This window comes from Marmota monax, unplaced genomic scaffold, assembly GCF_021218885.2.
Source record: "Marmota monax isolate L192 unplaced genomic scaffold, Marmota_monax_Labrador192_F-V1.1 WCK01_AAM20220418_F8-fsc00044, whole genome shotgun sequence".
NCBI classification, from domain to species: domain Eukaryota; kingdom Metazoa; phylum Chordata; class Mammalia; order Rodentia; family Sciuridae; genus Marmota; species Marmota monax.
In genome coordinates, this window is record NW_026695198.1 from 4710542 (window position 1) to 4727721 (window position 17180).

Genomic DNA, 17180 nt, shown 5'->3' on the forward strand with positions numbered 1-17180 from the left:
TGATGAGGGAGGACCAAGTTTTTTGGAACTTCCTTTGCCTCAATTACCTCATCTTTGAAATGGAGATTATACTAGCATTCTCCTCATAGACTTAAAGTGAGGATGAACTGAATCAATGCCTATGATCTTTTCTCACTGTGCCATATTCTTGAGGTGAAACTTCTTAAGCCTTTCTTCCAGTTCAATGATTCTCTCTTCATATGTGTCTAACCTGTTATAACCCACCCAGTGGCTCTTATATTTTATTGACTGTTTTTCATTTCACAAAATTATGCTTTATTATTTATAAAACTCTCTTTATATAATAATCTCTTTTTTAAAGGACTGCTTAACTACATTTCTGTAAGCACTATAAACATTCATTTTACCTTCCTATTCATATTGTTGTCTGAGCCCCCCCTGTGTCCATGCAATGCTAATTCTCTATTTGTTCCACTTGCTAGTTCAGGTGGATTGTTTCCCTCTTGTGTTTGTAATGTTTAAATGCAAACTCCTCTTAAATGGGAATGTGGGGGCATTTTTCTGTGAAGATCCCCAAAGGTATCATTAATAGATATGGAGCAGGTTTTCTTAAACTGGGGTTTCTCATACACAATAATCACGGTAAATTTGCATGCCACCAATACAAAGCCAGAGAATTAGATTTTTATGTGAGAATTTTCTGGATGTATTTTCCAACAAAGCTGCTTTGTTGTCTTCCTGGACCAGTGGCTAAAGATTTTTAGTCCCTCTTGAGATTGCTCATTAATGAAAGAATTTGCATTCCAATTTTCCACTTTTCTCAAGCCTGAGACCTTATCTCATAAAACTCTCTTATGAGAGTCTTAAAATCAAATTCTAGAAACTGCAAGTCAGGCAGCACCATCCCCCTGCATGCTCTAGCCCTAGGCTCTATCTTCAATTCCGGATGCTGGAGAAACCTTTTCCACTTCTACTTCTGGGGAGGACCTTCTTTTTGTACTACATCATGCACTGTCTCAACACTGATTTATGTTTGTAAGAAGGACCTTCCTTCTATGGCTGTAATGATGGTCACATTATTTAGGTTTTAATAATCAAGACAATATTATAAATATTTACGTTAATTTTAAAGTGATTTTCATTTTCATATATTTTTGTTAACTTCCTGGGTCTGTGAATGAAGTCATCCTGTGAGTCCTTCTCTAGTACCACGTAATCTGGATAAAGTTGCTCATTTCATGAGGCCTGCTGCTAACTAAAGTCAAAGTTTGTCAGAAAAAAACTTCAATATCATAAATAACTGTGTCACTTCACTGGCTGTTACCTGAAGTTTTTAGTTACCTTGAGAAGCAAAAAGGAAAAAGATCTGCTTTTCAAAATTACTCTGGGTGTTTGGACCTGAAGTTCTTCAATTTAGGCTTCTGGACTGCTAATATTTGGATCCTATACATTTGTGTTCTAATTTAGAAGCAATACCACAATATCTGCTCAAATAGAAGAGAGGAAAAAAGACAAATAGAAGAAGTAATACAACATTATAACATTATTTACAAGGATATTTTCAATTATTGGAATGTGTGGGCTCTCTAAAAGATTCATACAAGAGAAAATATATGATTAATGATCCTATATATTACATATGGAAACATCTGACGTTCTCTGATTGTAATTTACCATATCATTTGGTGTCTAACAACATAGCTGTCAAGTGACTTTTCATAAGATTTGACATACCTTTAGAGTTTGTTATATTTTTATAGTATTTTATAGAGTTTTAAGAATCATGTTATCCAATTTAAATATTCTTCATAGAAAAATTAAAATATCATAAATACGATTTTAAAAATCATCCTAACTTAACAACTTTTGAAAAGTGACCATGTATTGCCTAAACCATGTTTGTGTGCTAGGAACAACATTGTTTTTCTACTGAGTCTGTGTATTTGAATAAATTGAGTCACTGGTCTGGTTCTTTACTGCACTTTTCCCATCTTTTGCAGTTCTTTTTAATAAAGATGCAAGACTTTTCTTAACTTTGTGAGACTTTCTATGAACAGATGAACATTGCTGTGGCAGAAGTAACATGAGCAAAAGCTTGAAATGCCCCCCAGAATGTTCTGCTACTACCAGGACACTAACTCAATCCAGCAGCCCACTGATCCTGTAGATACTCGGAGGATAAAGGTGTGGAGAGCTTTCCAGATCAACCTGAAGTTCAGAGGCAGGCCCAGGGTCTCATCTATAGACCCACGGAGAAGAGGAAATACCATTGAAAGACACACTCATGTGCAGGTTCTTTAGTCAAAATTATTGTGTGTATAGTAGAAGAAAACATACATAATCATTTTATTTTTGAAGTCAAATGAATTTATGTTTCTATCGTGTGCTCTTAATGATTTTTTTTTCAAGATCAGAGAGGTTGACTTTTTGAAAGACCTTTCTTTACTATTCAATAATACAGGATAAGGTGCTGAAGCTAATAGACCCTGAAACTAGACAGACAAGATGATATCTAATTTAAAAGCTACGCTACTCTAAATCTTGAAATGGTTGAGTAGAAATTTATTCTAGCTATGGGAGATTAAATAATTCAGATCTACCCTTTCACTAAAGACAATGTAAAATGTTACATGAAATTCACAGACAAAACCTATTTAAGTGCTTCTTATGGATTCCCCAAAGCTAACTAGCTGGTAAGAAATTTATAAAGCCAAAGTCTATTGGTAAGGACAAATCTTTTAAAGACCAGCATTCAAAACTTCTTTTGCCCTGAGGGCATTTGCTTAAAAAAAAAAAGAAAAGAAAAGAAAAAAGAAATCCAAATCAAAACAGACAACTTTTCAGCAAATAGGTACCTGTAAGGATAAAAAAAAAAAAAAAAAAAAAGATTCATACTTCTTATCATATGAATAAAATTACTTGCATATAAATACCTAAATGTGACAATCCAAAAGTTAAAATTTGTTAGGGAGAATGTTTTTATATTCCACCAGATAAAAGACTTGAAGAATTACTTAACAAAAGAATGACCCAAATAGGAAGTGAGGAGAGCAAAAAGATCAGTATTTCATTAATAATCAGGGAAATAAACATTAAAACCATACTAAGACACTATTCTACAGGCACAAGATTCTCTAAAATAAAAACAAAATTCTAACAATACTAACGTTCAATAAGACCGATGTTATAAAGGATCGGGAAACAATTTTTTTAAAAATTTCATATACACAAAATGTATGGTCCAACAATTTCAATCCTGGTATTATAGCATAAAACTTATCCCATGAGGTAGAAGTTTGAAATAACACACATTATTATATATAATTTCTCATGGTCGTGAATCTGGCATAAATTTTCTGGTTTACGGTTTCCTATGAGGCTACAGTCTATCTTTCAGGACAGAATGGCAGTTATCTTGAGGCTGAATAGGAAAATCCATTTTTAAACCCATTTTTGTATTTATTTGGGTGAGGGGGGCCTCACTTCCTCACTAGCTATTGGTCAGAGGCCTCAGTTCCCTGACCCGTGGGCTTCTTCACAGGTTTGCTTACAACATGGAAGCTGGCTTCCTCTAGAGTGAGAAATCTGATAGAGAGAGGGAAAGAGAAGAGGGAGAGGGGAGGAGAGAGAGAGGACAGAGAGACGCAGAGCAGATGAGCTAGCAAGGTAGAACCCAAGGCAGAGCTGCAGACTCTCATAATCTATTCTTTGGAGTACCATTTTCTCCTTTGAGCCATCTAATCATAGCCACAGAGACCAACACTGATAGAAAGAGAGAATCGACTTCAGAGTACACAAAGATGTGAAAGAATTATTTGAAATTAGACAATGCATTTCAGGCAATATACATCTATATCTTTCTAGTTCTCATTGTTTATAGTAGCACTAAATTGGAAAGAGAACAAATTTTCCTAGATATTAGTAAGGATAAATAATTTCTGTACATTCATAGATTAGAATAGTATTCGGTGATAAAGATAAATGAACTATAGCAACAACAGGAATAATTCTTGTAGACACATTGTAGAGTAAAAGGAATACAACATGAAAGAATAATTATAGTTTGTGATCTATAAGATGCTAAACAGGAAAAAAGTCACAGAATCTTTAACATATGCATATTACAGGAAAAAACTATAAAGAAATCAAAGAGTTAATTATGACAAAGGTTAAGAGAGGTTATCTCTAGTGAGGTAGAAGAGTGTTTCAAAGAACACAGAAGGTTTCTGGAGCTCTAGTAATGTCTGTTTCTTATTAGGTCATGGGATAATTTAGTATTTCCCACATAAATAACATATTTGTATTTATGTTACAGTTATGTTGGAGCAATTAAAAATGGTCCAAAGTTGAACTTCAGAAGTGAAGATCCAATCTATATGCACTGCCACATTCTTAGATCTGATTTAATAATTGCTTAGAAACACACTCTTTAGATATTCAAACAAATCGGAAGATTCCTGGTTAATACAAATGTCTCCTTGTCAAAATTGATGAAAATTGACTCTGTTCTATTTTAACATTCCTTATGTTCCAGGGCATTGTCAAATATTTCTTAAATGTTATATAAAGGTCTTAGAGTTGGCATACATATGTTGATATTAAGAAAATATTAGAAAAGAAGATCAGATCAGAAGGAAAATAAAAGAATGTAAAATGTAAAAAGATCCAAGAAAATGGGAGGAAAAAAAATGTAGTGAAAGCATTGTCTGTGTGGAAATTTAAGAATTACTTGCTAGCTTGGTGTTAGTTGTCCAAAAGGGTAATCCATTTCTTCCAAAAATATATCATTTGTTTCTTCATGTTTATTGAAGTAACTAGGAGAAATTAATCACAACCTGAAAATACCCCATTGATTTGTATTTAATCTATTAAGGAAAATACCAGGGAAATATCTTGACAAATTATAAATTCCTACCTAAACCTTAGTTACTATAAATGTTTTCATAATAATTTCCAAAAAAAAACTATGCTGATCATTTAGACATTTCTGTATTTTCATTTGATTGCTTAGCCTACAATTATCTTACTTAAGATAATGTTATTGCATGAACCTTACAAGAGCAGAAATCAACAATGGCACCCACCGAAGTTCTCTGAGTTCAATGATGTCTGTTCTGTTTCATCAGACCCAGGCAAGTCAAGGTCAGTAAGTTGCAAGAGCCATCCTCCTGCAGTGCTTTCCCTAATTGACTTCCCCAACCCTGATGATCATTGTGCAGCTCAAAATCTGAACATTTAACACAGAACCAACACTGGGTCACTAGGCTTTTAGCAAGAAGCAATGTTCTCTGAAACCTTTCATAATGGTTCTCTTTCTTGCTATTTTAATAGTGCTGGAATCAGCCTGTGTTTACAGATCTAAAGTAGTATTGGAATTACGACTTTTAAAGTTATGATTTAAATGTCAAAGACCATGTACCATGCTATCACCTCAGGGCTCCTTATTGCTTTTCCTGTTTTCCTTCCATCTCCTGCCTTGGAACGGACTGACTTGCTGACAGTCTGTCGCTTGTGGATAAATACACAACATTCTCCTATAGTATTTGAAACATAGTCAACCAAACACAAAATAATACTCAAACAAGCACCATTTTAAAATGCATTCTGAGCTGGAGATATAGCTCAGTTGGTAGAGTGCTTGCCTCTCAGGCACAGGCCCTGGATTCAATCCCCAGCACCACGAAAAAAAAAAATTCTGTTTACTGGATATAACATTTAAGTAATAATTCTTAGAATGTGAGATCTAAAGCAAAATAGGGCCCTTTCATTGGCTTCTGTAGTGGCTGGCTGACCTGGTTTCCCCCACAGATTCTTTAGAAGTACAGTAATACCATTTAACTCCAAAGTTCCAAAGTTTGCTTTGTCTTTTTGCAATTTATATGATGGCAACCCTGTTTTCTGTGACTTTGGAAGTTGATGTTTGCATCATTTTTTTTCTTTTTGCCTTCAATTCTAGTTTAATTTAAAAAACATGTCTAGTATAAATTCACCAGAAAATATACTGCTTGTTATACACCCCTGACTCCTAAGTTTCCAAAATATATCAACATATACTGTATTTACCAGCTCTCTTTGCCATAGCGACATGAGGTTTTGCAAGCATACCTCTCCTGCTGAAAGCTATTCTAAAATCCCAGTGTGCCTCCACAACCTGATGAATGACAAGACATAGACACATATTTTGAAACAGCATTTTAGACTATCATTAATTTTTCCCATTTTGCATAGTTTCCATTCGTAGTTTCTAACTCTTACTTACAAAGGACTTTATCTAAGACAGATAGGGGCTATTATCCAGCTTAGTGTACAGACAGATCCATGGAGAATTCTTGGCAAAAAGTTCTTCTTCAGGTTTAGAATGACCCACTTCAGAGCTCTGAGGAACAACACTGGTGGCACAATTGAAACTTCACTTTTTAAAAATCTCATTCTCACAGCAGGTGGGCGCAACAAAGAACTGTGTTCCCTGTGAACACAGTGATTTATATGAAAATGATGTGATCATTAAAATGCAGATGGAGCAGTGTTATCATTCATCACAGTAGATTTAAATATAGCAAAGAGTCACCTTTACCTTTTCTGGAAATTATGACCTACAGGGATGCCTCACATAATTATCACATTGTTTTTGTCAAACAGCAATGTCATCTCCGACATATTTTGGAAAGTAAAATGAGAAGCAGGGTGAACTAGTGAAGTCCTGGGAGACTATTGGGATCTCAACTTCTATCACATCTGCACATTTACTTCCCCCAAAGAGCAGCCTGCTCCTACACTGCAGCTCTTCTTCCTTCTTTGCTGAGCTTTCCAGGAGTGTTCAAATTGGATCTAAAGATATACAAGTGTGTGTGTGTGTGTGTGTGTGTGCGTGTTATATCTACATATCTACACGTGTGTGTGTGCATGTATATACAAGTATGTAAACGTGCATACATATACACACAGAATCATATATGGAAATATATGCATATTTAGACTATTCTGTATTTTGAATAACACGCATACGTATTTGTATATGCATAAATAAATAAACACACATATACGTCACCGATCAGCAGTACCAACATCTGGAAGTTTTCTGCTTTTCTCTGATTGTGGGTGGATATTGTCTTTAGGGTGTCAATGTCTCATGTGTCTTTTTGTACTGGCTGTCACTATGATTTTCTATTGTAATGCAAACCCCATTCTGTCTTTGGACTATTGTTTTTTTTTTTTTTTTTTTAATCTTAGAACTTCACTAATTCTACAAAACCATTTGCATAAATGGAGTGTAAGTGATGTGATTTAGTATTTTTATGCAATCTTCAGAGTCATTTTGTGACAATTTCTTATTTCATTAAAAACATTAAAATCTACTTATTTGTGAACTACTATTGACTTTATATGCACACAAACATACACATATCACATAACCGTGCATCGTAGATACATGGGTACACATATATGTCATTACCTTCAGTATGAAATGGAGGCAGGCAGTGGAGCAGATGCCACAGCCTGCATAGACCTGTGAGCTAGGCCTAGAACTTGTCCACCTTTCTCCTAAGTCATTGAAAACAGATACAATAATTGTGCTGTCCCCACCACGGTCACACAGACTCCCTGGGGATGACATAAATAGCATGGCAGCTGGTCTGGTAAGCACACTTACACAGCAGGGGGCGGTCACCTAGACTCCATAATAACTTGAGATTGAGGTTTGACTGCTCAAGTGCACAGGCACACCTCAGTCACATCAAAGAATACTAACTTCTAAGTCATTATACTAAATCAAACACTGGATTTTCCTTGAGTTAAAAAAGGTCCTCTGGTTTGTGTTCCTGCACAGGAGAAAGAAGCAGCTTGGGTAGGAAGGAAGTGGCAGATGTTTTGTGGCTGGGAGGAGGGGTGGAGCTCAGACTCACAAGATGAGTCCACCTATCAAAGAGAAAGAGGATGGGACTTAGTTAAAGGCAGTTTTATTCAGTTCTACTATTGTGAGGGAAAGATCTCTGTGTGACTAAGTTCCACTGGCCAAAACGAAAGCCATCCTGGAGGCAACTAAATCCTGGAGTGTGCCACAGGACTAGCTTAAGGCAGGTTAGGGAGATGACCAGGCCATCTGTGTCCCTCAGCCAGTTATCATGGGCCTTAGACCCCTACACATCCCCAGAGACTGAGACTCAGGGCCCTCACCTTCTTGATTACATTGCAAATGAATGTCCCCACATCCATAAGATCTACGTTGTAAAAGAAACATGCACATTTAAAAAGGACAGAGAAATTATCTGTAATTTAAGTTTTCTTAAGTAAGTCTCTGAGAAAGGGAAAAACAGGAACCTATCATACATTTGACTACAATGACCAGTAAATTCATAAGGGAGCGGGGTAGTCCCGTAGACACCACTAGTCTTAGGAGCTATGCAGGGGTTGGACAGAAATTTCCTGTTGGAACTTTTGTAGTTCTCAAAAGTAAGGCCAAATCGTTACCAAGGAACCACTTTTAGATTTAGTTATCAGAAGAGGCGTACACCATAGCTGCCAGTGCTCTGTGACCCTAAGACACACTGAAAAGGACAACACTGAAACAAAGGGAGTCCTTCAGAGCACCCAAGTGCAGATGACATTGAAGCCTGAGCCCCAGGTCCCTCAGAACCAGCAGGATTGAGAAACTGTCTTAAAAGGGCCTTCCAGAGGAGAGTGCAAGGCAAGAGACATGGTGCAAATCGTCATCCCAGACAGGTCCTTCCTGGGGTCAGCAAGCTGCTTTTAGCCTTTGTCAGCTTACATGGTTGAGTGTAGACACATGGTGCCCAGGGGGACCCCTCCTGTACCTGACAGCACCTCCCATGGGCATCGACATCAAACCCTTGGATATTTATATTGTCTCCAAGGTCACATTAATACAATAAGCAACTTATATATTGACCTTTGCTTATATCCCATTTTACTCTTTTCTTCTGTCTGATATATAATCAACCCTCTCTGTAGGAGGGTGATAGTTTCCAGGACCCCTTGGGTTCCAGAATCCAAGATTCTCAAAGACCTTATGTAAAATGTGGTAATATTTGTATATTTTCTATTGTTTTTATATATGTTAAATCATCTATTGATTATTTATAAAAACCTAATATGATAAAAAATAACAGTTAAAGGTTTAGGAAATGACAAGGAAAACCTGTGCATGTTCATTACTTTTTAAAATAAGGCCACCATCCAGAATTTTTCTGTTTTCCTCTAGTTAAAATTGGATGTTGCTTCATTTTTGGGTGTCAGTGTTTAATATTTCTTTTTGTACCAGCTGTCACTTTGATTTTTATGTTTTACACTCACTGGTGGTTTTGTAACATGAACCTCATTCTGTCTTTGAGCAACTTGCTTCAGATTGATTTTGTCTCAGAATTTCACCAACTCTACAAAACCATGTGCATATCGGGGAGGTAGGTGACGCCATCTGCCATCTTTCTTGTGTTGCAATATTGAGTTATCTTGTAGTCTCCAGTATAGGGTCCTCCCTTTTATTCCTCCTTAGAAACCATTAAAAGCTGCCCATTTGTGAACTATGGCCAATTTTCAACAGCACCAGTTTCCTTAAAGGCAAATCACCACTTTGGATAACATAGAACAATATGCATTTTTCTTAGACTTAGCATGCCTAAATTAAATTTTATTCTTCAAAAAATATGAATAATTCATTTAAGGTAAATCATTGGAGTAATAATCTCATAAAGCCAGTTCATTGTATAAGTTTTAAGCATCTTATTAAATTTTATAAAATTATGAATAGACTTTCATTACTTAAAATGTCACCCATATTATATAATTTGTGCAAGTACTGGCTGGTGACCACAGTATCTTAAAGTCATATTTTTTATTGTGCAGTTGTGCCCAAAAGCTTCCAGATGTGCATAACATTTGACCTAGCAGTTCAATTTCTATAAATAAAGATATATATATATATATATATATATATATATATATATATTCCATATTTACAAAGTTAACCACTTGCAGATCAAATTATTAAAAGAAAAACATCAGTGGGTATATGAAAATTTTCAGCATCATTATATTATCAGTGAAATGCAAATCAAAACCACAAGGAAGGAAGAATTACTTTATTCAATTTGAATGGTTAAAATCAAAAAAGAAAAAATGCTGATATAAATGTGGAGAAAGGAATACGCTTATACATTGTTGATACAAAGGTAAGTTAATACTGTCATTATTGAAAATAATATGGTAGTTCCTCAAAAATTAAAACAAATATATATCTACCCTATATCCAGCAATCACACTGTTGATTATATACCCAAAGGAAATAAAATTAGTGTATCGAAGGGATATCTGGACTCCCATGTTGATTGCAGCATTGTTCATAATAGCCACAAAATGGAATCAATAGAATTTTCTATCAGTGGATAAATGGATAAAGAAAACATTATATATATATGTATATATATATATATATATATATATATATATATATATATATACACACACACACACACACACACACAAAATGGAATTCTTGTCAGCTATAAAATGGATGAAATTCTATCATATGTAAAAACACAGATGGTCCTGGAAGGCATTATGTTAAGTGAAATAAGCTAGACACAGAAAGACAAATACCATATACTCTCAATTATATTTATAATCTATAGAAGGTGATCCCCTAAAAGTAAAGAATAAAAGAATGATTACCCAAGGATGGACACAGAATGTGAATGTGGTTTTGGTTTTTATTCTTTAAAGATGTGATGTTGAAGATCTTTATATTCTTTATTATTCATGAGCAATTTGTACATTTTCTTTGGTGAAATATGTATTCAAAGCCCCCTTGCAGATTTTTTGATCCATTGGTTTGTTTTTGTTATTGTTATTGAGTTGGAGAAATTCTTTTTTATGTTCTAGATACTAACCTCTGATCACATATATTTGCAAATATTTTCCCCATTCTGCAGGTTACTTTCCATTCTACTGAAAGTGCCCTTTGACATCAAATTGCTGAGAGCCACAGCTGAGTCTGTATGGCCCCTGGCATTTTGCCAACAGTTTTGGTTGACAGGTGAGGCATTACTAGCCGCCTCGGCTGTTACTTTTGAGTTCTCGTGCTATTTTGGAGTTCTCGTGGGGATTCCCAGGGATTCTCCAAGAGTTCCCATTGGTTGGGGAAGTGCAGGAGGAGGGAATTCCGGGAGAGATATTTCCGGCTGGGGGTTCCTGGATGTGCTGCACTGCCTTCGGGAGAATTCCTTGGGAGAGTGTGTGAAGTGTTTTCTTGCAGTTTAAAAAATAAAGTTTGTTCCTGCTTCAGTGGCTCATGATTTGTGCCCAGCCAGACTGCGGCAATTGGTGGCCCGTGCGGGGAACATCTGAAGCTTGGGGGTAAGTGAAATTGCTTGCTCCTAAGGGAAGGCGAGAGAATGGGTGACCATTTTAAAAAACAATGTGTTCTTGTTTTGATTTGTTTTGTGTTTGTTTCAAGCTGCCTATCCCTAGAACTTTCTCAGGAAGACTGGGAAAAATGGTTGGCTCAAGGTTTGAAGTTGTTCGCCCCTGAGGAAGAGATAGAAATAGTCCCCAAATGCACATGTCAAGAAAATAGGAAAATTGATACAACGATTTTTGGTTCCGTTTTTGTTTCATTCTGTTTCGGTTTTGTTTTGTGTTATCTTATTGGGTTGCATTATCTTTATAACAGATTAGAAATTAGTAAAAAACAAACTGAAAGACTGTTAAGTAAATTGTTAGAGGTTCAGACCATGGAGAAAGACATTTTAGATCAAGCAAAAGAGAAGGTCTCTCAAGCTAGTCAGAGGAAGAAAATTTAAAGGAAAAGGGGCTATTAGGGAAAAAGCTACAACAGGAGGCTGCTACTAACACCGTTCTATCACCAGAGGGCGTAATTCAACCAACAGCTTCACCTATGGAGATAGCTGAGTGGCCCTCAACCCCCGTAGTTGATAGATGCGATCCTGAGACAGGACCTCAAAGATTAGCATGCCCTGTACTTGAGCAGGCAGGAGGGCAGTGAATTCACCGTGCTTTAGATTTCAAAACAGTGAAGCAGTTAAAGGAGGCTGTAATAACCTATGGTCTTCAAGCAGCCTTCACTGTAAGCATGGTCGAATCCATTACCAACTTGGACATGATGCCAGCAGATTGGATTAGTATGTGTAAATCTGTGCTAAATAGAGGACAATATTTGTTATGGAAGGTTGCCAATGAGGAATTTTGCACGGAGACAGCTAGGTGAAATGCAGCAGCCGGTTACCCTCAAAGAAATCTAGATATGTTGTTAGGGCCTTATGAGGGTCAACGGCAACAAATTGAATATGATCCTGGCGTATATGCACAAATTGCTGTAGATGTGGTTAGGGCATGGAAAACTCTACAGGGGCATGGAGATTTACAAGGACAATTATCTAAGGTAATACAAGGAACTAATGAACCTTATGCTGAATTTGTAGATAGGCTTATTCAAAAGGCTTCCAGAATTTTTGGGGATACAGAACAAGCAATGCCATTTATAAAACAACTGGCTTATGACCGAGCAAATCATTGCTGCAGAGAGGTCATTAGACCATGGAGACATGAATATTTAAACACATATATTAAATTATGTAGAGACATTAATGAACAAGGGCAAGTCTTGGCAGCAGTACAACAGGTGTTATATGCTAGGCCAAAAACATGCTATAATTGTGAACAAACAGGACATTTTAAAAGGAATTGCCCCATAGGAGGAGGGTTTAACAAAGCTAGGTATCAAAGGAGTAGAATACCGGGTATTTGCCCACGATGCTGTAGAGGGAGACATTGGGCTAATGAATGCCATTCTCAAACCACCATAGAGGGTACTCCGTTATCAAAAAATGGACAAGGACCAGGTGTTTACTCACGATATAGTGGAGAAAGGCATCCGGCTCCATTGCCAAAAAACAGACAGGGGGGCCCAATGCTCCGGGGTCCATGACCACAAATATACGGGGCACTGGAGGAACCAAAAAACACCATGAAGGAACCCAGCAACACCATCAGGGTAGTGCCCAGGACACATTATCCATCAGATCTCTCATCAGACGAACCAGAGGGAGCGCAGGGTTGGACATCTGCACCTCCACCAGAGCAGTACTAACTCCAGAGATGGGAGTTCAAATCATTCCCACAAGAGTAAAAGGACCTCTTCCCCAAGGAACAGTAGGCTTATTGTTAGGACGCAGTTCTTCTACTCTAAAAGGACTTATGATAAGTCCTGGGGTAATTGATCCCGATTATGAAGGTGAAATAAAAATTATAGCTGGTTCTCCAAAGGGTATATCAGTAATTTCATCAGGAGATAGAATAGCACAGTTATTAATAATACCCAGCCTACATGATAAATTTTCCAGTAGTATTATAGAAAGAGGTTCCAGGGGATTAGGCTCCACAGGTGTAGATTGGGCTATGCTGTCTTTGAATTTAGATTCTTGCCCAATGCTAAAACTAAATATTCAAGGACATGAATTTAATGGACTACTGGATACAGGTGCAGACCTTAGCATCATATCTTGTCAAGAATGGCCAAAACATTGGCCGTTACAACAAGCCACTCAAATGCTTCAAGCCTAGGAGTGGCAACTAATCCCCATAGAAGTGCAATGGTATTAGATTGGAAGGATCCTGAAGGATGTGAAGGAACTATACAGCCATATGTATTGGATCATCTTCATATAAATTTATGGGGACGAGATGTCCTAGATCAATTAGGTTTGACATTAACAAATAACATCAATCCAAATGTGCCCACTATTAGGGCTAGACAAGGTTTCAGGAAAGAAAAAAGATTAGGAGAACAAGGTATAGCAGCACCAATTCAAATAGATCAAGAAATAAATAGACATGGACTAGGTTTTCAGAAGGGGTCACTGAGGCAATAAAAATTACTTGGAAATCAGATAGACCAGTATGGGTTGCTCAGTGGCCCCTGACTAAAGAAAAGATACAAGCAGCCCATGACCTGGTCAAACAACAATTAGCGGAGGGACATATACAACCTTCTGTATCTCCCTATAATACTCCCATTTTTGTCATTAAAAAGAAATCTGGTAAATGGAGATTATTGCAAAATTTAAGAGCCATTAATAATGAGATAGTTATTATGGGACCTGCTCAATCGGGGATTTCTCAATTGTCTGCTTTGCCAAAAAGCTGGTATGTTTTAGCTATAGATATTAAAGATTGTTTTTTTTTTTCAATTCCAATTCATCCTGAGGATAGTCCACGTTTTGCATTTACTATCCCTGCACTGAATCATGAAGGCCCTGATCAGAGATATGAATGGAAAGTACTCCCTCAAGGGATGGCTAACAGCCCAACTATGTGTCAAATTTATGTTAACAAAGCAATCCAGCCACTTAGAAATCAAAATCCTGAACTACAAATATTTCACTATATGGATGATGTATTGTTAGCACACAAAGATAAAAACACATTGTTAGAATGTTATGCCACACTTACAAATTTATTAAAAAATTATAATCTAGAGATAGCAATAGATAAAGTACAATTAAATTTTCCAATTAATTATTTAGGAGTTCTATTATCCTCAACCATGGTCCGTCCACCAAAAATTCAAATATGAGTAGATCAACTCAAATCATTGAACGACTTTCAAAAGTTATTGGGAGACATAAATTGGATAAGGCCTTTTCTAGGCATACCATCAGGAGAGTTGGGACCTTTATTTGATATCCTAAAAGGTCCATCAGATCCAAATTCACCCCGCATGTTAACGCCTGAAGCAAGAAAGGCATTAAAAATTATTGAAACATATATGGAAAATATGCATTTGGATAGAATTGATATAAGTTTGCCTATATTATTTATTGTAATACCAACAAAAAATATTCCTACAGCAGTATTTTGGCAAGAAGGTCCATTATTGTGGATACATTTATCTTATTCTCCTAACACTATTCTTACTAGGTATCCTGAGGCTGTAGGACAATTAATACTCAAAGGAATAAAAGCAGCAAAGGGAGTGTTTGGAATTTCTCCCATTAAAATTATTACTCCATATACTATGGATCAAATTGATGAGTTAGCTAATGAGTTAAATACTTGGGCAATAATCATGTGTAAATCTAATGTTTCATTTGATAATCACTTACCATCTAATCCTTTGTTGTCTTTTTGGTCTTCGCATCCTGTAGTTTTTCCAAAAATGACAAGAAAAACCCCTATCATGAATGCTCCAAATGTATTCACTGATGGGTCAAATAATGGTACAGCAGCAGTAGTTACCCCTGATCAAAATTTTACAGTTTTAGTACCCAAACAATCAGCTCAAAAGGTAGAGCTTAATGCAGTTTTACAAGCTTTTATGATGTTTAAAGATTCTGTATTTAATTTATTTTCTGATAGTCAGTATATAGTTAATGCTATAGTATCCCTTGAAGATGCTGGTAGGATCTCCCCTTCCTCTACTGTTTTCTCTTTGTTTTCTGCTATACAAAGTCTAATCTGGGACAGAAAAGATCCATTCTTTATAGGACATATCAGAGCATATACAGGATTGCCTGGAGCCCTTAGTTTGGGCAACGATTTAGCAGATAAAACTACACATGACATACATATTTTCTCTACACTAGAAGAAGCTACACATTTTCATAAAAGGTTCCATGTCAATGCTAATACTTTACAAAAGCATTTTAAAATAACTAAGGAACAAGCTAGACAAATAATAAAACAATGTCAAAATTGTGTGACCTTTTTATCACAAGTTAATCTTGGAGTCAATCCTAGAGGACTGATACCTAACCATATTTGGCAGATGGACATCACACACTTGCCAGAATTTGGAAAATTAAAATATTTGCATGTTACAGTTGATACTTCTTCCAGATTTTTGATGGGTTCCCTTCATGCCGGAGAAAAAACTAAAGATGTTATAAATCATTGCTTACAAAATTTTGCCACTGTGGGCGTTCCAAAACAGTTAAAACAGATAATGATCCTGGTTATACTTCTACCTCTTTTAAACAATCTTGCTCATCATTTGGCATTACTCATATAACAGGAATCCCATACAATCCTCAGGGACAAGGCATAGTTGAAAGAGCTCATCAAACTATTAAAATGTACTTATTAAAGCAAAAAGAGGGAATTGGAAAGGGGTATATATCCCCCAAAGATAAACTTAAAATAACCCTTTTTACTCTAAACTTTTTAAATTTGGATTCATCAGGGCTTAGTGCTGTGGAAAGGCATATATGTCCAAAAAATGTACATAAGCCTAAGGTACTTTGGAAGGATATTCTAACAGGACAATGGAAAGGTCCTGACCCAGTGATTGTCTGGAGTTAGGGTTCTGTTTGTGTGTTTCCACAGGGAGAACAACAGCCGATTTGGATTCCAGAGAAACTAACCAAAGCAAATTCTACAGACAAAAAAAAAAAGGTTATTTGAATCAAATCTATAACTGCTGATATCCAGAGCTCCAGTTTAGCTATTCTTACATCTGCGATAGTGATTAACCAGGATGCTTTTTTCAATATTTATTTTATTATTGCCTTTTCCCACATCATAAAGTTCTATTTTATTTTTGAGCTCATACAGACCTAGGTTAATGTTTTTCTGATCAGTTTTATTTTTTGACTGTGGAGTTTTTAAACATTGCAATGGAGATTTCACCTAGGTAAAGCTACAAGGCCTTTACTATTGTCTTATGTGTTGTATGTTATGTTTGCACACTTCTGTTTTGTGTTGTATGTCTGTATGTGCGTATGTCTATATATCATATATGAGGAGCGCTCATGAATAAATGGATCCTAATTTTTTTATTCATGTGATTCTAATGGTTTAATTTAGATTGGGTAAACAGCTGTTGAAAATTGTTTTAATATGTGAACAAATAAGGAGGTTAACAGATCTGTTTGTTTACTTCCACCTTTCCTTTTCATTATATTTAATAATTCTGTTCAGGATAGTGTAAATTGTTCAAAAAATTGTTTTCTTAGTGCCTGTTGGAATGTTACATAATTTTTTTTTTAGCATCATTGCCAGAATTCCTATCTTCATCCCAGTGCCGGTGAAGACAAAGATAAAACCAAACTACAGCTTCTTCGATAGTTATCACAACAAACTGTATAAACTGATGCATCAATGAATAATAACTTAACAAGTAATGCTCAATCAAGGAGTCGATTTACTTTGGGAGGAAATGGACATATTGACAGATTCCTCTGCTTTGA